The sequence below is a fragment of the Anomaloglossus baeobatrachus genome, chromosome 12 (genome assembly GCF_048569485.1).
Source record: "Anomaloglossus baeobatrachus isolate aAnoBae1 chromosome 12, aAnoBae1.hap1, whole genome shotgun sequence".
Taxonomy (NCBI): Eukaryota; Metazoa; Chordata; class Amphibia; order Anura; family Aromobatidae; genus Anomaloglossus; species Anomaloglossus baeobatrachus.
The window spans coordinates 115,587,033-115,613,647 of record NC_134364.1 but is presented as its reverse complement, the minus strand read 5'-3'; the positions used below and the strand labels follow the sequence as shown (position 1 = coordinate 115,613,647).

General features: G+C 42.8%; 1 protein-coding gene across 6 annotated transcripts in view; it reads right to left on the bottom strand.

Moving 5' to 3' along the window:
* The window catches only part of MTA1 (metastasis associated 1), a 219,230-nt gene that overhangs the window by 19,075 nt on the left and 173,540 nt on the right, over positions 1 to 26,615 (bottom strand). The window lies entirely within an intron of this gene.

Sequence of the window (26,615 nt, the reverse complement as noted above, 5' to 3'; positions counted from 1 at the left end):
CATACAGATCTGCTTTGCTGTCAGATCCCCTTGAGTTCTACAGCAGTTAGCTCCCCCTGGTGACTGGAAGCAGTATCACTTATGCGGAATGATACTAGTACCTGATCTGTTTGTGAGAGCTGCAGGGCAATACTGCTGGAATGACGAGGGACCTGACAGCTCCGCAAATCTCTGTGTGAGAGCCCATCCACAAGTGGCCAACTGTAATTGTTTGGTGTCTAGTGAGTGCAATTTATTTGGGGGGCCGGGGGTGGTCTGCTTTCTTTGATGAAGAGGCCTGCTGCATTATTTTTTTTTTTTTTTTAACTTTTTCAGCTGCTTGGACACTTCCTCATGAAACTGAAACTAAGCTTATTTTTGGAGAAGGACTTATATTTTAAGTGTAGTCAAACAAGCCCCCAAAATCCTACTAGAGGTTATTTTCTAGGTAGGTCTTATTTTCGGGGATATAGAGTAGCATTTCTGTCTGAGGTTGGGATTGGTCTGTAAAAGAATAGATGGAGTAATGAGGGGACATCATGAGTCTAGAGCTTGAGTTGGTATGGATGTCAACTTTTGTAGATTAGTATATATACAATTCTTGCCATTACTTCTAATTCTAGGCTAAGGCTACATTTGATCACGCGCAATTAAAACCATGCCATCATTACCATAACCTTCAAACGTAACTAATGCAAATTGTCTGGCGTACACTCTCCTTTCCCCAGCACAACAGGTATCCCAACGACCTCCATACACATTAGATGAAAATGTGCAAACGAATGATCTTTTGTCAACGGCCCAAAATACAAGGCAAAATTGGATTTTTCGGTCAATCAGTTACTAATCATCAGTCGAAAAAAAAACAACATGCCCAACATTGGTTTTATACAATCATTTCACCCAACCAGCGGACGACTGTTTGTTATCGCAGACATTGGCCATTTCATTAAACTTTAATCTAATGAGTATGGGATCCCTAAGAAAATAGATAAAATATTCATAAACTATTAAAAAAATAAATGTTTCCAAAGCAAAGAATGTCTAGAAGACATATCAAATTATTTAATTAATTACTAATATAGAAGCAAGAAAAAGTAAATAAACCCTACGGAATTACCTATATTTATGACAAATAAAATTAGGTCTGATAGCTATTCATATATTCTTCTTATAGACAAATACTTAGAATGAAAAGAGAAAATGTAAGTGAACCTGTGAAGTAAACCTGTGATTTGATAAAAATAAAAAAACAAAAACTGGAGTTAAAAATCTTGTAAAAATTTAATCTTCCCTCATTCTGACACTTTTTCTGTTTTGTGCTGCGTCGCTCCATTGCGGAGATATTCACGTTTGTTACTTTCGAAGCGCAGTATGTGAAATCTCTGCTTGCAGGCCAACATGACGTTTGTTCATTCTGGCTGGTGTGCGCTTTCACCTCTCCCTCCATAGTTGTGATTGGTAGAGTATTTCACTGCTAGAGCTGAGATTTGTAGCATCTGGAAGTGATGGTGAAAGCAATCGCCCAGTTGGGCTGCAAGCAGAGATTTCACATACTGTGCTTCAGGGTAAACAAATGTGAATATCTCTGCAATGGAGCAATGCAGCACAAAATGGAAAAGAACGGCAGAATCGGAGGAGCGCAGCGATTTTTACACCTTACTTAACTCAATATTTTAACAGCATTTTGGATTATGTCGGAACTTTGAGGATTATTTTATATTAATAAATTGACGAACTAAGAAGTGTGGGGGAGTCTTTATTCAAATAAACCCTTTTTTCTCTGTGTATTTTTTTTTACTTTACACTTAAAGGGTTATTAATGTGGCTGTCTCCATTACTAACCCATGGGCTTGATGCCAGCTATCAATTCACAGCTGACAGCAACCCCCAAAGTATTACCCCTGATTGCCACCGCACCAGTGAAATCGCTAGCATGCACCATTTCTAAGCATGCGCCTCTTCTATGTCGATTGCGGGCTGCTATTTTTAGGCTGGGAAGGAGCAAAAACTAAGGGTTTTCCCAGTCTGATAATACCAGCTCCTCAGCTGTCTGCTTTACCTTGACTGGTTATCAAAAATAGGGGGGACCCCACGCCGTGATTTTTAATTATTTATAAATGGATTTAAAAAAGTCATGGTGTCACCTCTATTTTTGATAACCTGTAGACTAGGAGGAGAAAGCTTTGCGACACTGAACAATGGGCGCTCTGGAGTAAAAATAGTCATACAATATAGAGGGAACTCCGGCACACCATCCACTCCCACACAAAAAAAAGAGAAAATAGAGAATTCTTCATGCAAATTCAATTTTATTGATCAAGAGGAATTGATCACAACAAATGAAATGTGTTGTTGTCCATACAAAATGACGTTTCGGATCCTATCAGAAAGGAGGATAATTATGTAAACAAATATACCAGGACCACTATATGAGAAAAGAAAGAGGGAAACTCCAGCCAGTGTAGCTGGCAGTATGTACTATATCTCCGGAAGATCCAGATATCTGTGAAGTCGTACTACTGTACCGCTACTGGACGTGAAGCCTGTCAGTGTAGCTCTGTAATGTCGCTACACTGACAGGCTTCACGCTGGAGTTTCCCTCTTTCTTTTCTCATATAGTGGTCCTGGTATATTTCTTTACATAATTATCCTCCTGTCTGATAGGACAATATACCCAGCTATCACTACTACTACAGGTCTATCCAGTCTCTCCAGCGGTGGAGCCACTATTTCCAATTACTGATACTAATGGCAATAACCCCAGGGTAATTCTTCTTCTTATTATTATTATTATTATAGCGCCATCAATTCCATGGCTCTTTATATGTGAAAGGGGGTATACATAATAGGGACAAGTACAATAATCATAAACAATACAAGGCACAGATTGGTACAGGAGGACAGAGGTCCCTGCCCGCGAGGGCTCACAGTCTACAAGAGATAGGTGAGGATACAGTAGGTGAGGGTAGAGCTAGTTGTTCGGTGCTATATCAGACTGAGGGTTACGGCAGGTTGTAGGCTTGTCGGAAGAGGTGGGTCTTCAGGTTCCTTTTGAAGCTTGTCAAGGTAGGCGAGAGTCTGATGTGTTGTGGCAGAGCATTCCAGAGTATGGGGGATGCACGGGCGAAATCTTGGTTGCGATGGTGGGAAGAGGAGATGAGAGGGGAGTAGAGAAGGAGATCTTGTGAGGATCAGAGGTTACGTGTAGGTAAGTACCGGGAGACTAGGTCACAGATGTAGGGAGGAGACAGGTTGCGGATGGCTTTGTATGTCATGGTTAGTGTTTTGAACTGGAGTCGTTGGACAATTGTAAGCCCTTGAAGGGATTGGCAGAGAGGAGAGGTCGGGGAGTAGTGGGGGGACAGGTGGATTAGCCGGGCAGCATAGTTTAGAATAGATTGTAGGGGTGCGAGACTGTTAGAAGGGATGCCACAGAGCAGGAGGTTGCAATAATCCAGGCGGGAGATAATAAGGGCATGTATTAGGGTTTTTGCAGCTTCTTGGGAAAGGAATGTGCGAATCTGGGAAATGTATTTGAGTCAGAGGCAGCAGGAGGTGGAGAGGGCTTGGATGTGTGGCTTGAAAGAGAGATCAGAGTCTAGAATTACTCCCAGGCAACGAGTGCGTGGCACTGGGGAAAGTGGGCAGCCATTGACATTGATGGATATGTCAGGTGGGGGAGTTGAGTGAGGAGGAGGAAAGACAATGAATTCTGTTTTGTCCATGTTCAGTTTTAGGAATTGAGCAGAGAAAAAGGATGAAATAGTAGACAAACATTGTAAGATTCTGGTTAGTAGGGAGGTGATGTCAGGTCCAGAGAGGTAGATCTGCGTATCATCAGCGTAGAGGTGATACTGAAAGCCGTGGGACTCTATGAGCTATCCCAGGCCGAAGGTGTAAATGGAGAACAGCAGGGGTCCAAGAACTGAACCTCCTGTAATCCGGTACATATGGTACTATATCACCTTTCTCTGCTACGACAGTAGCCTGAGGCATATTCGATGACACACAGATTGTGACCCACACTTGAGTGGTTATAATCTATACATAATCTAGATAAAGTCCAGTTTGACAAAGGCTAATGGCCGAAACGTCATGTTGTATGGACACCACCACATTTCATTTATTGTGATCAATTCCTCTTGATCAATAAAATTGAATTTGCATGAAGAATTCTCTATTTTCTCTTTTTTGTGTGTGGGAGTGGATGGTGTGCTGGAGTTCCCTCTATATTCTATTTTTAATAACCAGCCAAGGTAAAGCAAAGTAGACAGCTGCAGCCATCAGCTGTCTGCTTTACCAGGCAATTGTTAGTCTCTTACCCCTATTTTGCTTTTTTCTTATCAGCCCCCCAGCCCTTTCTACAACCATTTAATAACACCAAAGTTTGGTTGCCCATTAATTTATATGGGGTTTGGGTCAAGACTAAATACCAAACCAAACTGTTAACTAAAGTTCAGCTGAATCTGAACATCCTGTGATTGTCTCGGCCATTCTAGTAGCTTTATTTTATTTCTCTGAAACCAATTGAGAGTTTCCTTGGCTGTGCGTTTGGGATCATTGTCTTATTGAAATGTTCAGCCTCGATTCATCTTCATCATCCTGGTAGATGGCAGCAGATTTTTATCAAGGATGTCTCTGTAATTTGTCCATTCATCCTTCCGCCAATTATATGAAGTTCTCCAGTGCCGTATGCAGAAAAACAGCCCCACACCATGATATTCTCCTCTTCAAAACTTCACCGTTGGCATGATGTTTTTGGGGTGATTTTCCTTTTGGCCTTTAAACATGGTGCATACTATTGCATCCAAAAAGTTCAATTTTGGTCTCATCTGACCAGACTAAATTTCCCAGTATTTCACGGGCTTGACTACATGTTGTTGAGCAAAGTTTAAAACGCTCTTGAATATGCTGTTTGTTCAGCAATACAGGAGCGCGCATACAGGCCATGGAGGAAGAGTGCATTACTTATTGTTTTCTTTGAAACAATTGTACCTGCTGATTCCAGGTCTTTCTGTAGCTCTCCACAAGTGGTTCTTGGCTCTTGGACAACTCTTCTGATAATTGTTTTCACTAATCTGTCTGAAATCTTACAGGGAACACCTGGCTGTGGCCGGTTTATGGTGAAATTATGTTCTTTCCACTTCCGGATTATGGCTCCAACAGTGCTCTCTGAAACATTTAGTAGTTTAGAATTTCTTGTGTAACCAATGTCCTCAGTATGTTTTGCAATAATAAGTTTGTGAAGGTCTCGAGACAGCTCACTAGTTTTACCCATCATTAGAGGTTTCTTGTGTGAGACGTTGGCTAATCATTTGAACCAGCTGATATAATTTTTCACTAAGTGGCAGGATTGCTTTCTAATTTCTGATACATTTCAGCTAGAGTCATGACTCTCCAAGGCTTTTTGCACCTCACTTTCTTCAGGTTTTCAATACTTTTTTCCATGTGTCATTCTTATTATTACCAATTACTACATTTATGGACATATCTGGTTTGATTTTTTTGCCTCTGTAGACTGGATGGGTTGTTACCGACATCTGGTGAGAATTTCATGTCAGTCCCACCTTTAGAAATATATTGAAATAGAAAATTGATGACATGCTCAATAGGTATTTCACTTGCTGTATAGTTTTTATTTATTTAATTTTTTATAGAGGCAAATTGGAAAATAACAGCAATTCCGTCAATTTTTCCTTTCGTACATAAACATTTTTTCTTTTCAATGTGACATTCATATCAATAATTGTGTTACATTTTTTAATGCTGGCTACTAAGCCCAATATTAGACTCATAATTCCAATTCTGTCCAGAAGACTTTTCAGCACCCTTATTATCATCAAAGACATGATTACAATATAACACATCTATATACAATAGATAACACAAGGATCCATCTTTCACTACAGGACAAGACACCTTTCAGCACTCTGTGATTGTGTTGCAGGGAACTAATAGGGTGACAGGAGGAGACACTGTGGGCATCCATTACTGTTCTCTCTACTGGACATACCAGTAGACCTTCGGCTAGGTTTTACATGCTGAGTGCAATGCATAGATGGTCTGTGGGTCTACTGACCCCAAACTTGGCAGCCTCTTATATGTCCATGAGGATGTCAAGCTCAGGTTAGGAGACTCATGGCCAGTTCGTACCTAGTATTAACCGAAAAATAAAACAGCGATTTATGAATCTGGCCTTAATGTGGGTTGAACACCACAATAAGAACATAACGCTAAGTCCATTTCAGGACCATGGTTCATAGAAATAGAAACGCATTCTAACATGCGTTTCGCATAAGCTTCTGCAGGGAGTGTCAACAATCTTTCCTTGTAAAATATTTTTTTTACTATGTTTTACATATTTTTAGCTTATCTCAACAGAAACCTTCATTGTTTTACTTCCTGGGTATAAAAATGTGTCTTTTTCATCTGATGGACACATGGTGTAGGGCTGTAATAACTATGCTTAGTTGTAAAGAACCAAGAAAAACTGCTCCAAACTCTATAAAGCCTCTTGTATGTGTATTTCATGTTGTTTGACCAGTCATGTTATATTACAGTTATATAAAAAGGGGTCATGGTAGCCAACTACATTTCCCTAATGTGGTTTGTACATGATGTTGCATATCAGCCGTAAAGCGGGCTTTACATGCTACGATCACGGGTCGTGCGGCGTCACAGCGACGTCACACGGCAGGCGTCCAATAGAAGCGGAGGGGCGGAGATGAGCAAGACGTAAACATCCCGCCCACCTCCTTCCTTCCGCATTGCCGGTGGAGGCAGGTAAGGAGATGTTCCTCGCTCCTGCGGTGTCACACATAACGATGTGTGCTGCCGCAGGAACGACGAACAACATCGCTAATTAGAAGAGAACGATTTTTTGTTTTAGGACGACCTCTACGCGGCAAACGATTTTGGCCGCTTTTGCGATCGTTTTAGGTCGCACAAAGGTGTCACACGCTGCGATATCGTTAATGACGCCGGATGTGCATCACAAACAAGGTGACCCCGATGATAAATCATTAACGATATCGTAGCGTGTAAAGCCCCCTGAAGTCATCAGAATTGTCCATCACAATCAGATTTTATGAGAGTGTAAGAAATGAATGTGGCTTGTTGTATCCTTCCAAGCCAGCCGTGTGGTTTTATGTAGAGGACAGTAGTGTTGTGCCTAAGTGTCCTGTTACAGTTCACACCACATCCACATCCCCAAACCAGGACCTCCCTTGTTAGCACCACAGGGGTCCTGGGGTACACTGTCCATGAGCGTAGGGGGCACACCGGGATAGTTGGCACAGCAGCCGTAGCCCACTTAACTCACCTGGGCTGCTACAACAGGACTGGAACGGCAGGTGGGGAAGAGAGGCTACAACAGGACTGGAACGGCAGGTGGGGAAGAGAGGCGCCTGACCCTAACGTGCCGAGTCACGAATCTTGACGTGACAGACACTGGACGCCTAACCCTGCGTACCGCTTCGAGAACTAGTGGTTGAGCCTGCAATGTGGCTCTATGATAAGCATGTGTATATGAGCATAAATTAAGTCTACGCATCATAGTGCTGTTTCCAGGCCCTTTTAACACCTAGGGTCTGCCCCAAACCCAGTGTGAGTCACAATGGCGCCTCCAGGGGCCAATAGCGGAGTGCCACATCATCAGTGACGTCACCAATGGCCTATCCAGAACCGCCACGTCATTGATGACACAAGGGCAGCACCGGCCCAAATCTGTCATCATCTGATGACCAATGATGTGGTGCCAGGTCATAGGGGCATGCCTCCGCGAGCCAGTCCGGAGTGGCCACATCATCAGGACACCTGATGCTATCCAGCCTATCAGGGCCTGCCACCTCATGGACATGCCCAATGAAGTCCTTACCGGACTTAGCTTCTGATACACTAAGTGCCTGAGCATGCTCAGTAGCCTGAGCGACCGACTTAGTTTCAGAAATCAGAGTATCTGCCTGAGAATGCTCAGGAGGCACAAGACAGGACTTGGACACAGAACGAAGTCCAAGTACCTGAACAAAGAGGCTTTTCACACTAAGTGTAGGAGCATGCTCAGTAGCCCGAACTGAGGACTTCTCCTCAGAAATGGCACTATCAGGCTGAGCATGCTCACTAGGCAAAACACTGGACATATGCTCTGGCTGGGGTTAATCGGCACGTGCATGCGCCCTAGCCGCCTCTCCACACTTAGACATGGAGGAAGAAGCAGCCAGCTAGTCGACCCGAAGCACGGCCAAAAATGGCGGCCGGTGCCTGGGCGTAGCAGGAACCGCAGCAGACTGCTTGCGGCTACGACGGCGCTAATTTGTAACATGTCTAATATGGTGTATAGTGATACTGGACGCCGATGTAAACACAGAATTATTCATATAAACAAGTTTTACTGGTCAATTATCTAGATCTCATTCCAGCAAAAAAAGTACATATGGTGTGGTGTGGAAGTGACGTAAAACAGTATGGGGGGTGGAAGCCAGAAAAGTAGAAAACCGCTTGGCCCGACTCCTCCAGGAGAGGATTCCTATAAGCCCAAGGAAATCGTCATGAAGATTATCCAACCGGAACAACATGGCGAAGTGTACTGAAATCAATTTACCTACAGTGATAGTCAACACTGCAGTTGTATCGGAGGTGTGTTTGGGGTTGTTATGTTGGAATACGAAGGGAGGAGATCATGTTCTGCTTCAGTATGTCACAGGACATATTGGCATTCATGGTTCCCTCAATGAACTGTAGCTCCCCACATCCAGCAGCACTCATGCAATCCCCAAACCATGACCCTCCACCACCATGCCTGACTGAAGGTAGAACACACTTGTCTTTGTACTAGTCACCTGGTTGCCACCACACATGCTTGACATCATCTAAACCAAATAAGTTTATCTAGGTCTCTTAGGCGGGCTTTGCACGTTGCGACATCGCAAGCCGATGCTGCGATGTCACACGCGATAGTCCCCGCCCCCGTCGCAGGTACGATATCATGTGATAGCTGGCGTAGCGAAAATTATCGCTACGGCAGCTTCACATGCACTCACCTGCCCTGCGGCCGTCGCTCTGGCCGGCGACCAGCCTCCTTCCTAAGGGGGCGAGTCGTGCGGCGTCATAGCGACGTCACACAGCAGGCGGCCAATAGCGGCGGAGGGGTGGAGATGAGCAGGATGTAAACATCCCGCCCACCTCCTTCCTTCCGCATAGCCGCAGGCGGCAGGTAAGCTGATGTTCCTCGCTCCTGCGGCGTTACACACAGCGATGTGTGCAGCCGCAGGAGCAAGGAACTAAATCGTACCTATCGCTGCAGCATAATTATGAAAAAGTGGGAGCCTGCAACGATGATACGATAACGACGCTTTTGCGCTCGTTAATCGTATCATCTAGCATTTACACACTACGATCTCGAAAGTGACCCCAGATGTGCGTCACTTTCGATTTGACCCCACCGACATCGCACGTGCGATGTCGCAACATACAAAGCCGCCCTAAGACCACAGGACAGTTCCAGTAATCCATGTCCTTAGTCTGCTTGTCTTCAGCAAACTCTGGACTTTCTTGTGCATCATCTTTGGAAAATACTTCCTTCTGGAACTACAGCCATGCAGCCCCATGTGATGCAGTGTATGGTGTATGGTTTGAATACTGACAGGCAGAGCCCCCTCTCCTGTAACCTCTGCAGTGATGCTGGCCGCACTCATACGTCTATTTTGAAAAGACTACCTCTGGATATGACGCAGAGCTCGTGCACTCAACTTTTTTAGTTGACCATAGTGAGGCCTGTTCTGAGTGGATCCTATCTTGTTATACCACTGTATGGTCTTGGCCTCTGTGCTGCAGTTCAACTTTAGGATGGTGGCAATCTTGTAGCCTCGGCCATCTTTATGTAAAGCAACAATATTTTTTTTTTAAGAGTCAATTAGATTCCTGGTTAATTTAATTTATTATATGTAATAATGAATTTTTGGCCTGGTTCATTCTCCTGCAATTTGTATTTAATTTTACCTGTATTCTGTTTTTATGTGTTGTTTTTTTTTTAATTGCAGCCTTCTTTTGGAATAAAGTGTGTGTTAGTGATCATTTTATGGTTGTCTTGATGGATACTTTTTGGGGGGTATTTGATTGGTCACATTGCCCTATTAAGAAATGAGAATTTACGCGGCAGCATATTCTCAAAAAACTAAATGGATAGCAAAAAAGGGATAATGGCCCAAGTTTTGTGGACAGAACTCGAAGGGACCCTACAAAAGTAGAGCGTAGAAAACATTGAAGAAATGCAAATCTTTCCATTATAGTTGTGCTCCCTGTAGGACAAACTACTGATGTTGATTTACGCCAAAATACTGACCAAAATACTTCCAACTAATACTGGCAAAGAGTGGGATCTGTCAGGTGATTTTATAATACAATATTAATGTTATCTTTAAATAGAGCTTAAGGAGACCTTTCAAGATCAGTAAGTTTTATTGCTCTACGGCATTCTGTTATCTTGTTGTAAGCTAGAGAATTCAGTGTGAAGCAGTAACTAGTCAAGCATATGTAAAAACAAACTGCATATTCACTGCTCCTCTCTCATCTCTCAATGCTGGCATCAGTGATGATAAATCTGAACTGAATTGCACTGCTGCCCCCACCCATGCCCTCCCAGCTCTCAGCAGTGATAGTGAATGCAATGGGAGGAGAAATTAATTTGCAAATTGTATTTACTTACACTTGACTAGCCTACAGGAGGCACTGAAATCTACCTTACAGCAAGATAACAGGATAAGGTAGAACAATAAAACTTACTGATCCTGAAAGGTCTCCTTAAGGCTTAAGCCATATTTGAAGATAGCAATAGTATTGTACTATAAAATGACCTGACAGATTCCCTTTAACTGATGCCCACATTTTTTAATCTGAGCTTCTGGAGTAAACATAACACAAATTTCTGTTTCCAAAGCAAGTTTGTCTAAATGTATCTATTTTAGGAGGGGTCAAAAAACAAAGTTTGAAATTGTAGAATGCATATAAAGAAATTGTCCAACTTAAAAAAAATATATATATAGTTTTTCAACATGTGTAAAGTACAAATAGTTGCTAACGCTAACTTGTGTATTTGAAGAAAGCTGCACCCTTAAAGATATCAGGGCCTATCCATGCACCTCCACTTTTGGCTGTAAATTTAAACCATTGCAAGCAATGAGGTTTTGACAGGGCCTGAAGGTAATCCCTGGGATGCCATTGCAATTAAAACCAATGGCTGAGCAGAGAGCAATTGGCTCCCTGCTCAACCACTTACTCTGGTAAGTAGCTCTAGTCCTTTAGCCTTCCAGAAGTTGGAAGCGTAATGGTGGACTGTAGGACATGGGAGAGGGATGAGGCAAGTTTCATTTCTTTTTAACTATTTGCGCAATTACAGGCACTGTGGGAGCATTAATGATTACTGATAAAAAAAGAAGCACAGAGGACGGCATTGCTAATGTCTGGAGACAAACATGGGCATTATTCATTCATGGAGACACAGGGGAAGTAATTTGTAAGGTATGAAGATCCAGTGTTAAGCTGTGATGACTGTCACAAGGTGGCGCTAGACACTACTTGCATGTAGTAAATGGAGAGGTGGTCAGATAGACCAGGATCATTAACCAGGAGGACACAACAGTACATGGGAGGCAGACAGAGTCGAGGGCAAAATACAAGCCGAAGGTTAGGGTTCCAGAAGAGAACAAACAAGATACAGGGAGCAGGCGAGGACACTGTCAGGAGGAAGTCTGAGGTCAGTAGCCAGGAAGTCACAACAGAAACATAGGGGGACACAGAGAGACGGGTAAACAGCAGTCTGGAGTTGAGACACCAAGCTCTGAACACTGAGCACCATGGGAGCCAACAGCACAACTGTAACCAGGAAGTATGACTGGCGGCGTCCTGAGCTAACACGCTCCCAATCCGAAGCATCTCAAGAGCACTTCCCAGGACCAGCGTGAAACCCAGTGCTGTGAAACATCCAGCAGAGCATTCACCCTGCAAAACGCTCTGCACCATAAGCAACATATACCGGCTCTGCAGGAGAGCATAGCAGAACAATACAGAATGTTCTGCACAAAGGAATCGTGACATAAGCATTATTGATGTATAGAGGAACAGAGGATATATTAAAGCACAGGGGGACATTATTGATATATAAAAATCAGATGGGGACATTGGTGATATATGGAGGCACAGAGGACATTAGTTATTTACTGAGGCATTATTGACGTATGAGGGCAAAGAGGGGATATTTTTGAAGTATGGATATACAGAGGAAATAATTTTGATGCATGAAGGCACAGAAGGGCACATTATTGATATGTGTAGGCACAAAAGGAGGTATTGTTGTTGCATGGGGGCACAAAGGGGGTATTACTAATCTATGTAGGCACGGAGGGGGAAATTCATGTATAGAGGCATACAGTCATATGAAAAAGTTTGGGCACCCCTATTAATGTTAACCTTTTTTCTTTATAACAATTTGGGTTTTTGCTATTTCAGTTTCATATATCTAATAACTGATGGACTGAGTAATATTTCTGGATTGAAATGAGGTTTATTGTACTAACAGAAAATGTGCAATCCGCATTTAAACAAAATTTGACCGGTGCAAAAGTATGGGCACCCTTATCAATTTCTTGATTTGAACACTCCTAACTACTTTTTACTGACTTACTAAAGCACTAAATTGGTTTTGTAACCTCATTGAGCTTTGAACTTCATAGGCAGGTGTATCCAATCATGAAAAAAAGTATTTAAGGTGGCCACTTGCAAGTTGTTCTCCTATTTGAATCTCCTATGAAGAGTGGCATCATGGGCTCCTCAAAACAACTCTCAAATGATCTGAAAACAAAGATTATTCAACATAGTTGTTCAGGGGAAGGTACAAAAAGTTGTCTCAGAGATTTAAACTGTCAGTTTCCACTGTGAGGAACATAGTAAGGAAATGGAAGAACACAGGTACAGTTCTTGTTAAGCCCAGAAGTGGCAGGCCAAGAAAATATCAGAAAGGCAGAGAAGAAGAATGGTGAGAACAGTCAACGACAATCCACAGACCACCTCCAAAGACCTGCAGCATCATCTTGCTGCAGATGGTGTCAATGTGCATCGGTCAACAATACAGCGCACGTTGCACAAGGAGAAGCTGTATGGGAGAGTGATGCGAAAGAAGCCATTTCTGCAAGCACGCCACAAACAGAGTCGCCTGAGGTATGCAAAAGCACATTTGGACAAGCCAGTTACATTTTGGAAGAAGGTCCTGTGGACTGATGAGACAAAGATTGAGTTGTTTGGTCATACAAAAAGGCGTTGTGCATGGAGGCAAAAAAACACGGCATTCCAAGAAAAGCACTTGCTACCCACAGTAAAATTTGGTGGAGGTTCCATCATGCTTTGGGGCTGTGTGGCCAATGCCGGCACCGGGAATCTTTATTAATGTTGAGGGTCGCATGGATTCAACTCAGTATCAGCAGATTCTTGACAATAATGTGCAAGAATCAGTGACGAAGTTGAAATTACGCAGGGGATGGATATTTCAGCAAGACAATGATCCAAAACACCGCTCCAAATCTACTGAGGCATTCATGCAGAGGAACAATTACAATGTTCTGGAATGGCCATCCCAGTCCCCAGACCTGAATATCATTGAACATCTATATCTAATAACTGATGGACTGAGTAATATTTCTGGGATTGAAATGAGGTTTATTGTACTAACAGAAAATGTGCAATCCGCATTTAAACAAAATTTGACCGGTGCAAAAGTATGGGCACCTCAACATAAAAGTGACATTAATATTTTGTAGAGCCTCCTTTTGCAAAAATCACAGCCTCTAGTGGCTTCCTGTAGCTTTTAATGAGTTCCTGGATCCTGGATGAAGGTAGATTTGACCATTCCTGTTTACAAAACAATTCCAGTTCAGTTAAGTTTGATGGTCGCCGAGCATGGACAGCACGCTTCACATCATCCCACAGATGTTCAATGATATTCAGGTCTGGGGACTGGGATGGCCATTCCAGAACATTGTAATTGTTCCTCTGCATGAATGCCTCAGTAGATTTGGAGCGGTGTTTTGGATCATTGTCTTGCTGAAATATCCATCCCCTGCGTAATTTCAACTTCGTCACTGATTCTTGCACATTATTGTCAAGAATCTGCTGATACTGAGTTGAATCCATGCGACCCTCAACATTAATAAAGATTCCCGGTGCCGGCATTGGCCACACAGCCCCAAAGCATGATGGAACCTCCACCAAATTTTACTGTGGGTAGCAAGTGCTTTTCTTGGAATGCCGTGTTTTTTTGACTCCATGCACAACGCCTTTTTGTATGACCAAACAACTCAATCTTTGTTTCATCAGTCCACAGGACCTTCTTCCAAAATGTAACTGGCTTGTCCAAATGTGCTTTTGCATACCTCAGGCGACTCTGTTTGTGGCGTGCTTGCAGAAATGGCTTCTTTCGCATCACTCTCCCATACAGCTTCTCCTTGTGCAACGTGCGCTGTATTGTTGACCGATGCACATTGACACCATCTGCAGCAAGATGATGCTGCAGGTCTTTGGAGGTGGTCTGTGGATTGTCGTTGACTGTTCTCACCATTCTTCTTCTCTGCCTTTCTGATATTTTCTTGGCCTGCCACTTCTGGGCTTAACAAGAACTGTACCTGTGTTCTTCCATTTCCTTACTATGTTCCTCACAGTGGAAACTGACAGTTTAAATCTCTGAGACAACTTTTTGTACCTTCCCCTGAACAACTATGTTGAATAATCTTTGTTTTCAGATCATTTGAGAGTTGTTTTGAGGAGCCCATGATGCCACTCTTCATAGGAGATTCAAATAGGAGAACAACTTGCAAGTGGCCACCTTAAATACTTTTTTTCATGATTGGATACACCTGCCTATGAAGTTCAAAGCTCAATGAGGTTACAAAACCAATTTAGTGCTTTAGTAAGTCAGTAAAAAGTAGTTAGGAGTGTTCAAATCAAGAAATTGATAAGGGTGCCCATACTTTTGCACCGGTCAAATTTTGTTTAAATGCGGATTGCACATTTTCTGTTAGTACAATAAACCTCATTTCAATCCAGAAATACTACTCAGTCCATCAGTTATTAGATATATGAAACTGAAATAGCAAAAACCCAAATTGTTATAAAGAAAAAAGGTTAACATTAATAGGGGTGCCCAAACTTTTTCATATGACTGTAGGTGGGCCATTATTGATGAACGGCGACTCAGGGGATATTACTGATGTTAGTAGGCACTGAGGGGGCATTATTGATGCATAAAAGCACAGTAGGGGTTTAAGGGATGGAGAAATAAGCACATTATTGATATACTGTATAACAGCATAGAGCAGTGTTCCCCAACTCCGGTCCTCAAGAGCCATCAACAGTGCATGTTTTCTGGATTTCCTTAGTATAGCACAGGTGTTGGAATTATTAACTGTGCAAGTAATTAAATTATCCACTTTGCAATACTAAGGAAATCCGGAAAACATGACCTGTTGGTGGCTCCTGAGGACCGGAGTTGGGGAACACTGGCATAGAGGGAGCAGGGTTGATGTATGGAAGCAGAGGGGAATATTATGTACGTATGTAGGCACTAAACTCTTGTTATTGATGCATGGAGGCACAGAGGGAGACATTATAGTATGGAAGCTTAGAGAGGGCATTATGAGATAGGAATGCACAGAGGAAGACATTACTATTGCATAGAGTTACAAGAGACATTACTATGTGGGTATTACGGGGTATGAAATGATTGCGTATGGGCTTCTAAGCCAGGCCCTCAGACTAGAGACCTTGCACTAAGGGACATCCAGGAATAGATGAGTTTAAATCACCTCCCTTACTGTCATATCAATGCGGTGCCAATCTGAAAGATGTCTTGGTAAGGTCCGATATAGGTTCTTTGAAGAAGCATACACTGTCTACGTTGAGCAAACCGAGGATGGGGAATTTCCCATGCCTCGGCTGTGCCTGTTGTAACAACTTATTGAAGGGCTCCACGTTCTCTCACCCACGGACTGGCAAAATTTACCGCATAGGTGGGAGGTACACGTGCACTAGTTCTTATGTGGTGTACGTGATCTCCTGCCCCTGCGGTTTGCTGTACGTGGGTGAGACAACGATGGAGGTCCAAGTGCGAATTGGGAAACACAAAAGTACAATTAGGACAGGGTTGACTTAACTACCCGTACCAAGGCACTTTAAAGAGAAAGGTCATTCTGGGAATCAACTACGCTTTCGTGTAATTGACAGTGTTCCTGTTTTAAGGAGGGGGGGGGGGGGTGATAGAGTTAAATTGCTTAAAAAGAAAGAACTACAGTGGATTCTTGAATTGGATAGTCTGTGCCCTACGGGTTTGAATATGAATATGACCAGAGTTTATGCCTCATGGACTAGGGCCTCTGGTTGCTATCCGAGTACATTACCGCTATATGTTTATATTTTATGTTTATTATTTATGTTTCTAATTCTCGTTTCTTTATCCCCTGAGTTTTTTCATGGACATGGCGACAGAGGATGGTGACGTGGTATGTATGTTCTATGTCTCCCTCCTCTTTCCCCTTGTTCCATATTGTTGGAACGTACTTATCTTGGAAATGTGCATCTATGTATCATAGTTTTAAGGTTGAAGGGAGACTCTAAGTCCATCTAGTTCAACCCGTAGCCTAACATGTTGATCCAGAGGAAGGCAAAAAACCCCAATGTGGCAAACAAGTTCCAATGGGGAAAAAATTTCCTTCCTGACTCCACATCCGGCAATCAGACTAGTTCCCTGGATCAATACCCTGTCATAAAATCTAATATACATAACTGGTTATATTAAATTTTTCAAGAAAGGCGTCCAGGCTTTGCTTAAATGTTAGTAGTGAATCACTCATTACAACATCATGCGGCAGAGAATTCCATAGTCTCACTGCTCGTACAGTAAAGAATCCTCGTCTGTGATTATGATTAAACCTTCTTTCCTCAAGACGTAGCGGATGCCCCCGTGTTCCAGTCGCAGGCCTAGGTGTAAATAGATCTTTGGAAAGGTCTCTGTACTGTCCCCTCATATATTTATACATTGTGATTAGATCTCCCCTAAGCCTTCGTTTTTCCAGACTAAATAACCCCAAGTTTAATAACCTGTCTTCGTATTGCAGCCCCCCCATTCCTCTAATAATCTTGGTCGCTCTTCTTTGCACCCTCTCCAGTTCAGCTATGTCCTTCTTATATATCGGTGACCAGAATTGTACACAGTATTCTACGTGCGGTCGCACTAGTGACTTGTACAGAGGTAGAACTATATTTTTTTCATGAACACTTATACCTCTTTTAATACATCCCATTATTTTATTAGCCCTGGCAGCAGCTGCCTGACACTGTCCACTAAAGTGAAGTTTACCATCCACCCATACACCCAAGTCTTTTTCTGTGTCTGTTTTACCAAGTGTTCTACAATTAAGTACATAATCATAAATGTTATTTCCTCTACCCAAGTGCATGACCTTACATTTATCTACATTAACCTTCAATTGCCACTTCTCAGCCCAATCCTCCAATTTACATAAATCTCCCTGTAATATAAAATTATCCTCCTCTGTATTGATTACCCTGCAGAGTTTAGTATCATCTGCAAATATTGAAATTCTACTCCGCATGCCCCCAACAAGGTCATTTATAAATATGTTGAAAAGAAGCGGGCCCAATACTGACCCCTGTGGTACCCCACTATGAACTGAGACCCAGTCCGAGTACGTACCATTAATAACCACCCTTTGTTTCCTATCACTGAGCCAGTTTTTAACCCAGTTACACATATTTTCCCCTATCCCCATTATTCTCATTTTATGTACCAACCTTTTGTGTGGCACCGTATCAAAAGCTTTTGAAAAGTCCATATACACAACATCCACTGCATTTCCCTGGTCCAGGCTTGAACTTACCTCTTCATAGAAGCTGATCAAATTAGTTTGACAGGATCGATCCCTCATAAACCCATGTTGATACTCTGTCATAAGGTTATTTTTCTTGAGATACTCCAGTATAGCATCTCTCAAGAAACCCTCAAGGATTTTACCAACCGTAGAGGTTAAACTTACCGGCCTATAATTTCCCGGCTCAGTTTTTGTCCCCTTTTTGAATATTGGCACCACATTTGCTATGCGCCAGTCCTGCGGTACCGACCCTGTTATTAAGGAATCTGAGAAGATTAAAAATAATGGTCTATATATCACAGAACTCAATTCCTGTAGTACTCTGGGGTGTATGCCATCCGGGCCCGGAGATTTGTCAACCTTAGTGATTTCGAGGCGGCGGCGTACTTCCTGCTGGGTTAAGCAGGTAATATTCAAGGGTGAATTTATGGCATCACTGGTCATGTCATCTGCCATGGCATTTTCTTGTATAAAAACCGTAGAAAAAAAGTCATTCAGCAGGTTGGCTTTACCCTCATCCCCTTCCACCATTTCACCAAGACTATGTGTTTTTCCTTGTATAATAATGATCATATAGCATAGATTATGGGGCAATGACTAGGTTTAATATTGCGCGGGGTCTGCTCTACATGACATTATGTGATCTGACTTTTGATAATTATCATATAATATGACTGATGTAAGGATCATTTTATATTATGATGAATATTTTATATGGTCTACCAAGAATATGTATATCGTTATATGAATCAATTATAGATCCACACCATCATGATATATGTATATCTTTATATGAACGATCTATACATCCACAACATCATGGTGAATTTGGGGAGCATGCGCAATTGTAGTGGTGGCGCTGTCTCTAAAGACAAGGAGTCTAACAGGAGGTCTGGATGACCCTTGACGACTGCTGCGCTTGCGCACAGGAACTGCCTTGAATATTCTGTGGACGGCTATGAAGCCTGAACAATGTTCTCAGTAGAGAACATAGAGTACATAGCATAGCATTTGGATTGGCTTTTGAAAGTCATGTGTTACATCTTGCTATGAACTCTGGGTATTGGGCGTCCATGGCAAGAATGCTATGAAGGAATGGCGCCACGTTCTATATGTGTGAGCGGCGTTTTCAAGTCATCTGTGTACTCTATAAAAGTGTATCTGGATTGTATCGTTATACTTGTGATACCTGATGAGGATAGATCACTATGTTATAAGCATTGTTTATGTTTGAGATTAGCAATTATGTATATGAGGGGGTGGGATCGTTTTTTATTGGTTCACATGTAATTGATATTTGTATAAAAATATTAGACAGCTGATGTTAAGTGTTATGCTTGACAAAGACATTTGTGTCGAAACGTCGCTTTGTTTGCACTATGATGGAATAAAAAGGAAAGCATTTTTCTTTCACCCAACAGGACGCTGTCATCCTTCTTATTTATTAGAGACCCTGCGCTTTCCCTTATCTCGGAAATAGGCTTGATAGTAGCGAGGTCTGAGCCCCCCACGTAACCCTAACGTCTGTCCGAACCCTGATCTTACTTCTCCCTCACTCTTGAGGTGGGCTGGAGAACACAGTAACAAAACCCAACGAAAACTACACAGACAGGTGAGAACCAAAACTCAAACACTGCACACTCAAACAGAAAGGAGAGACTATACGTGTACAGAGGGACAACAGGGGAACGTCCGCACCACTTAAAATAGCAACTACAGATCCCCACAAACTGGATCACCACAAAGACCGGAATCGCTGGAGCTATGCTGAAGCTATTATCGGCTCAAAGAAACATACTCGTGGTAATCAGCAACCTGAGCTCCCAGGAGCGGCACATCAATGCACAGGAATTAACTCCTGCAGGACTGGGGAGAAAATGGAAATGAATCAGCTGTCGACCGGCTCTGTCTGAGCAGTTAGAAGGCATCAGGTTGCCTGTCAGACTCCACAATGTGAACAGAGTCTGACGCCGTCGTAGCACCCTGCAAGTGTGGAGCCGAACACTGCATGACACTGAGGACACAGAGGGATAGTATTATTGTGTTGGGGCCTAGGGAGATATTATTGTGCAGAGGTACAAAGAAGGGTGCGCTGTAAGTGGTGTGTGGCACAAAGCTAAATTCTACTACAGTGTATAACAAGCAGGGGTATTATCACTATCTAGGGCACTATAGATTGTCATATTACTATGATGTTTGTGTAGAAGTGGCATAAAAATTAGGTGAGTTCTTGAAAACTGGAGGATGGAGACGGGAAAGTGCAATATTCACTTTTCCATATGCACAGTGATATAGTTAAACAGTTCTCCAGGGGTCCATAGCACCATAGTTATAACCCTGAGAAGATAGATGACTTAACATTAAAATGAGCCAATTTGTAGACACAAACAGGAAAATTATAGAAGCTCTTCTGGAAGTGTCACATACAATATCCAAACTGCACTTGGACATCTATGAACTGACTTGCTTTAAACTTTACTCATATTTTTCTCCTTTGCTACTAAGTGTAAACCTGCTTATCTAGGCTCTAGCAGTAAGAACAATCAGTCCTCTATATCATCTACCCACCTAGTGATGCTTTTCTGGGACTTATAAAGATTATGTCAATCCGATCTGATCTTAATGACCTACCTTAAGGTCATCAATATTAAAACCTTTGATAATCCTTTCAAAGATTACCTATTTTTATTATTTAAAGGGGTTGTCCACTTCTAGGCATCCATGCTAAAATGTCCCAGAAAAAAAAAATGAAGTTATCTCTTGCACTGGTGCCATTCCACCAATGTCTTGTGACATCAGGGAGCATGTTGCAAGGCTCACGTGACATAATATTGTCATGTGTCCGCCAGGAGAAACTGAGCCAACATCGCTGGAACAGCACTGGTCCTGGAGTATATATTTTTTTTATTTTAATTTAGCCCTTTTTTTGTCATGTGTCACAGTATCCTTCTCCAATATTACACAGTCAACAGAATGAGAGATGAGTGAACAATCCAAATAACCTTTATTCCATGCAATCTAGAAGGTCCATAAAATAATCCACTACACAGAGGGTAAAATAGTCCAGTAATGGGATAAATGTCCCAGAGAGGAGTCACACTCCACCAGCAGCCTTTTCCAGGGAAATCAGGGTTTCTCAAAGTCTCTCTGGGGTGATGGCCCTAGCATCAGCTTCCCCCAAAGAGGATTAATCTGACTGCTTCTCCTTTGTCATTTTCAGGCAGAATCCTCCTATCTCCCGGATAAGCAGACAGGTTAGATGACTTTCAAGTACCCCACCCCCAAGCCTAGAGGCAGTGGCTCTGCAGGGGGTGATTTCCAGTATTTGGACAGCTGGGGAGTAATGAATGGACAGTCAGGAAAGGTCAGCAAGGGTTCAACAAAAAACAGTCAAATAGTCGGCTGGGAGTCGGCAGTTGATAGGAAAAAAAGGGAACTGACAGCCTCCATGTTTGGAGGATTTCTAACACATCTCTAGAAGGATAAGTTGCATTAGAGGTGAAGCACAGCTCAGCCCAAAATAAGGAGAACTGAGTGAGAGATACCAGGAAAACAGTGAACTGATCTAATTAGCAAAGTTTTCCCTCAGAGGTCTGTCTGTATGTGTGGGTCAACCTTTAAATGTAAGTGTGGAAACCACCGACCAGCTATCGCTACCTGTACATAGTTATCCAACCTGTCGTCACCAACAAAAATCTGTTCATTACCAAGGCAACTCCCCCTCTTCTAATACACGGTATGAAGAACTGGGGTATGTGAACCTTTGATCAGGGTCATTTGGATGTATTTGGTTGTCATTGTGATTTAAAAATAAAAAACACAGTAGTTTTACAATAAATGGCTTTCCCCAACCACTAACCATGAGTGGAAAAAAGTTTTTGTGTTATCATTCATAGTCTGTAAAAAAAAAAAAAAAGGCCAAGAAAACAAAAACTCTGCCGGGGTATGTAAACTTTTGAGCACAACTATAGATCTTCCTTTGCTCCAGCGATACCAGTCTTTGTGCGTGGTGATCCAGTTGGTAGTGAACTGTTGTATGCTTTTTGGTGTGCAGTGGAAATATCCTCGTTATTTGTTTATTTCCTCCCTGAACTTTATTTCTCCCTGAGCACGTATTGTCTTTTCCTCTGTGTGTGTTTGTAGTGAGTTTGGTTTTCCAGTCTGTCAGTATTTGTTGGATTCATTACTCCTGTCTCAGCAATCCCTGGAGGTGGGGGTGTTAGACCAGAGCTACTCAGGAGTTAGGGCTACGATGGCAGTCCAGACCTTGCTACAGTCAAGCCTTCCCCTGGAATAAAGGTCAGTTTAGGGACCCTACTTGGAGGGCCAGTCTAGGTGCCCCTACTCCTAGTTACCATACCATACCTATGACATTGCCATTAACAATGCCTTACTACTTTGGGGCACCCTGGCTCCCCAGCTATAGTAGAGGTTCCCACACATTAACTGACTTTAAGGCTATGTGCCCACGCTGCGGAAAATGCGCGGATTTTGCCGCGGATTTCTCGCGGAAAAGCCGCGGATTTTCCGAAAATCTGCAGCACAGCTACTCCCCAGCCATTTCTATGGCATTTGGGAAATGCTGTGCCCACGCTGCGGATTTTTCCGCAGCGGAAATTGTGCGGATTTCCGTGCGGAAAAATCTGCAGCATGTCAATTATTGTAGCGGATTTTTCCGCAGGGTCCCATATACTTACCTGCCTTGATAAGAGACCCGAGTCACTTCTCCGTCCGGTGTACAGCAGTGCGGTGGATCCAGCCAGGTACAGGAAGGAAGAGGTGGGCGGATCCTGCACGAGCTCCGGTCATGTGACAGCCGGAGCTAGTTCAGGCCCGCCCACCTCCAGCACAGTGAAACCAGACGCTGCCTGACAGTGACCCGGCCGCCGGAAAGCGAGGTGCTGCATGATGGAGGTAAGTATAAACTTCCCCGATCATGGCAGCACTTGTTCTGCATTGAGGATGCAGTGCCGAAGCCATGGCACTGCATCCTCAATGCAGAATGCCCGCAGCATATCCGCACGACATTCCGCAGCATGGAAACAGACAAAAGTTGTGGTGCTGTTTCCTGGGAGCACCTGCGGAATGTCGTGCGGATATATCCGCAGGAGACTTTCCCCGTGGGCACATAGCCTAAAGAGAAAATGCAGGCAATGTTCGGATTGTGCACAGTGAGCTCGGAACTAAAAGTTACTGATTGGTCAGCTAGGGGGTCGCTGCACTAATGGAAGTTAAATATTGGCAGTTTCCTGTAAAGAAGACTGTGGAATAAATACTAGACAGATTAAGAGCTACCTTTGAAACAAAAGCCCTGTAAGAATTAAAAATGCGATTCTTTGGGAAAAAGCAACAGTCCCTAAATCTTTAAGAGATTTTGCCCTCAGATTACAGGAAGCTTGGCATGTCCTTAAGCAAGCTGATCCCTCTAAAGCTATTAATGTTGACTAAGTTTTAATGGAACAATTTATTGAAAGTGTAATATCTGACACTACCAAGTTACACTACCTGATTGTGATTTTCTGGATTTTAAAGAGACTGCCAAAAGTGTATCATGTCCAAGCACACCACCCAGACCTGTTCCAGTCTACACAAAACTTGTTGATTTCTATCAAAGTCCAAAGGATGTATATAAAAGTGTGAATGACCAAGAACATGATATATTGTCCCGTGCCAAACATGCCATTCAGTGTCACCCCCAGACCCTATTGAAGACCTTTGTGGTCAAGATTGGCAAAGAAGTAAAGAATTCGAGGCACCAACCCAGTCAAGAAGATCATTCTTTCTTTATCCAAAAGTTGCTAACCCTACAGTCCCCGGGACAACTACTACCGGACAGGTAGGAGACCTACTGACAGATTTGATTCCATAAGTCAGCTGATTTACCGCAGATGCAAAGGACCGACCCTCAGGAGAAGAATGCATAGGTCCAGATGATCCTGACTGGATGGGAACCGCCCCATAATTCCAATCACAACAGATGAAATTCCCTTTCCAGGGTTACTTGACACTGGCTAACAAGTTACCACCATCCAGCTACCACAATATAAACTGGAAAACAGACCAGCTAGCAAAAATTACCTCTGCTGACCTTAACATTATAGGTAATAATGGGCAAACTGTTCCACAAGTGGGCCACTGGGAACATATCTTAAAGGTTGGCAGAACTCAGGTACTCCAAGAACTAACTTATTTGTACAATACCAATCACTTCTCCACAGGTTACACTCCATATTACTTGATGTTTGGTCGTCCAGTGAAACTACCTGCAGACCTTCAGCTAAATGTTCAAGTAAAAGATCGCCATAATCGCCTCCCAGAGACAGATTTGATTTAAGACCACCAAAGACATCTGCAAGAAGCTAACACAATTGTGGAAGACAGAATGAAAGATTTCCACCAAAGGCAGAAGGACGATTTCAATGTTACGGCCACGTTGGAGAGAGTTTGGGCTAAAAAGACCCGCCGCTCTCACAAACTGGATGATCAGTGGAAATCCTGCCCTTAAGTCATCACAAGTTAACCAGGGGTAGAAGTGTACAAAATTTTCAGAGAGGACACTCCGCAAGAAAAGGTGGTTAATCGTAGCCAGATCAAAAGCTTGCATTCCCCAGGAAGTTACTGTCCCTCTAGGTTCTATCCCTATAATCATAATTATTATTTTATTATTAATTTAAATCGATCTGTTAGCCCCTTTTTCCCTTGTTTCTTCCAGACCCATGTGAACCCATCAAGGCGTAGTATTTTGACTTTTATCTCCAAATTACCAGTTTCCAATCCTCTATTTTGACCTTTTTGTACTTATTTTTTCAAACTCGAGCATACGCATCTTATGATGATACAGAAGTCGAGGCTTCTTCACCTCTACTCAGGCCACCATTCCAGACTTGTGTAACATGTGTCGCTCGGTGCTTTTATGGACGTCTGTGATCTCACTATTACGAAGCATACGAGCCGCCTCCACTGCTGTGTTAGTTTCTCCAAAACTTCTAAACCATGTGATGAGCCGACTTGTTGACAATATATTGCAGGGACGTCCACCTCTTGGCTTTTGAATGGATGGACAGACTTCATTATGCATTCGTCCATCTGTCATGGCCTCACATGATGCAGCTTGGCAATTTTCTTGGCCGAGAGACTAATCTATGAGCTGGATGATGCTGTTCTTTGGGAAATCTTCATGTCTTCTCCTCAATTCTAACCAGTGACCTTTCACTTGGGAATTAATCTAACGCCACACTGAGCAATTAGGGAATGTGAGAACAGGTTGTAATTTGTAGAATACAGGAAGAAAAAGATATTTCCATAACCAGGATCAAAACAGTAACAATGCAGTGACGTGACAAGAATCTGTATAACTAAACATATGCTAAAGGTTGCAAGTCAAATTTATGTATGAGATAGCAAAGATGATTGTCTATAAAATGAAGGAAGTCTAAAGTTCAAGACATTGTTAACCTTTTGCTCATCAATGTATAAAAGGAACTAAATGGAGAGCTCATTTTTTTTTACAGACCAAATAAAATTCAATTTTGGATCATGCCAGTATTATACATGGTGCAAGCTTGATGTACAAGACCTGGTCTATCGGTCAGGTCAGAAATCTGTGGCAGCTGGGCTGGAGCCCTCTGACCTCCTGGGTTTTTCGTTTGATTAGCTGCCCTAGTGCAATGTCATCGTACAAATGTAACATCACTCGGGGACACTATTCAAAAGAACATCCATGGAGGAGAGACTGAAGGCACTCGGCAGAAATGCGGTAAAAAAAAGCTGCTTTCAACCATCAGGTCAGGGGTAAAGGCGTGGGGAGGTGGGAACACACAATCCGTCGGAAGACGGCCGTTTTGCGTCTTTACAACTGACGCTTCCACGAGTCAGTTGTAAAGACGCGAAACGGCTGTCGTCTGACGGATTATGTGTTCCCACCTCCCCACGCATTTCTCCCTGACCTGAAGGTTGAATAAACAGCTTTTTTTTCCGCATTTCTGGTGAGTGCCTTCCGTCTCTCCTCTATGGATATTGTGAATTGTGGTCTATTGGAATGAGCACCAAGGCCAGTATGCAATGGAATTTATTGCCATATAATGCGTGTATAACCCTGGAATAAGAGGATTAAGCGGTTAGCTCGCTGAATAGTGCCAGTGTTTCCTCTTTTTTTTTCACTAATCAAAAGAAGATCGGCCGATACCGTAAAGTAGGAGGCTGTTCTATTGGTTACCCAAAATACGGATGTGGCACCAAATACATATTTCATATCACTCTTTAGAACAATTCAAGGTATATGTTGAAGTTGAAGAAATCTACCACAAACGCTACTAGAAAAAGCATCAGATCTGTCAAAAGTTGTACAAATTCGTTAAGAGTGTCCCATTTCTACAAGAACCTAGAGCTCAGGTGCATCCTGTTTGCATTGCTCATCCTGGAGAGGTTTTGAACCCTTGAGTGGAACCTACCAGTGGTGCACGGCAAAAGTAAACCCAGCCCATTAAAACGTCGGAGTGCAAAACCAGCCGCGCATAACATATTTTTGAAAGCAAAAAGAAACTTTCTGGATGTTGAAGTAGAAAGGTCTTCATGAATGTGAAGGAACCAAGACACCACACATCACCTTAACAATGCAACCCACAAGAAACAAGACGTAGAAATGTTTTCCAGCTGCAGGAATTGTGACATTATTTAGGATCCAAGGTAAAATTTTTGGAGCAAAGT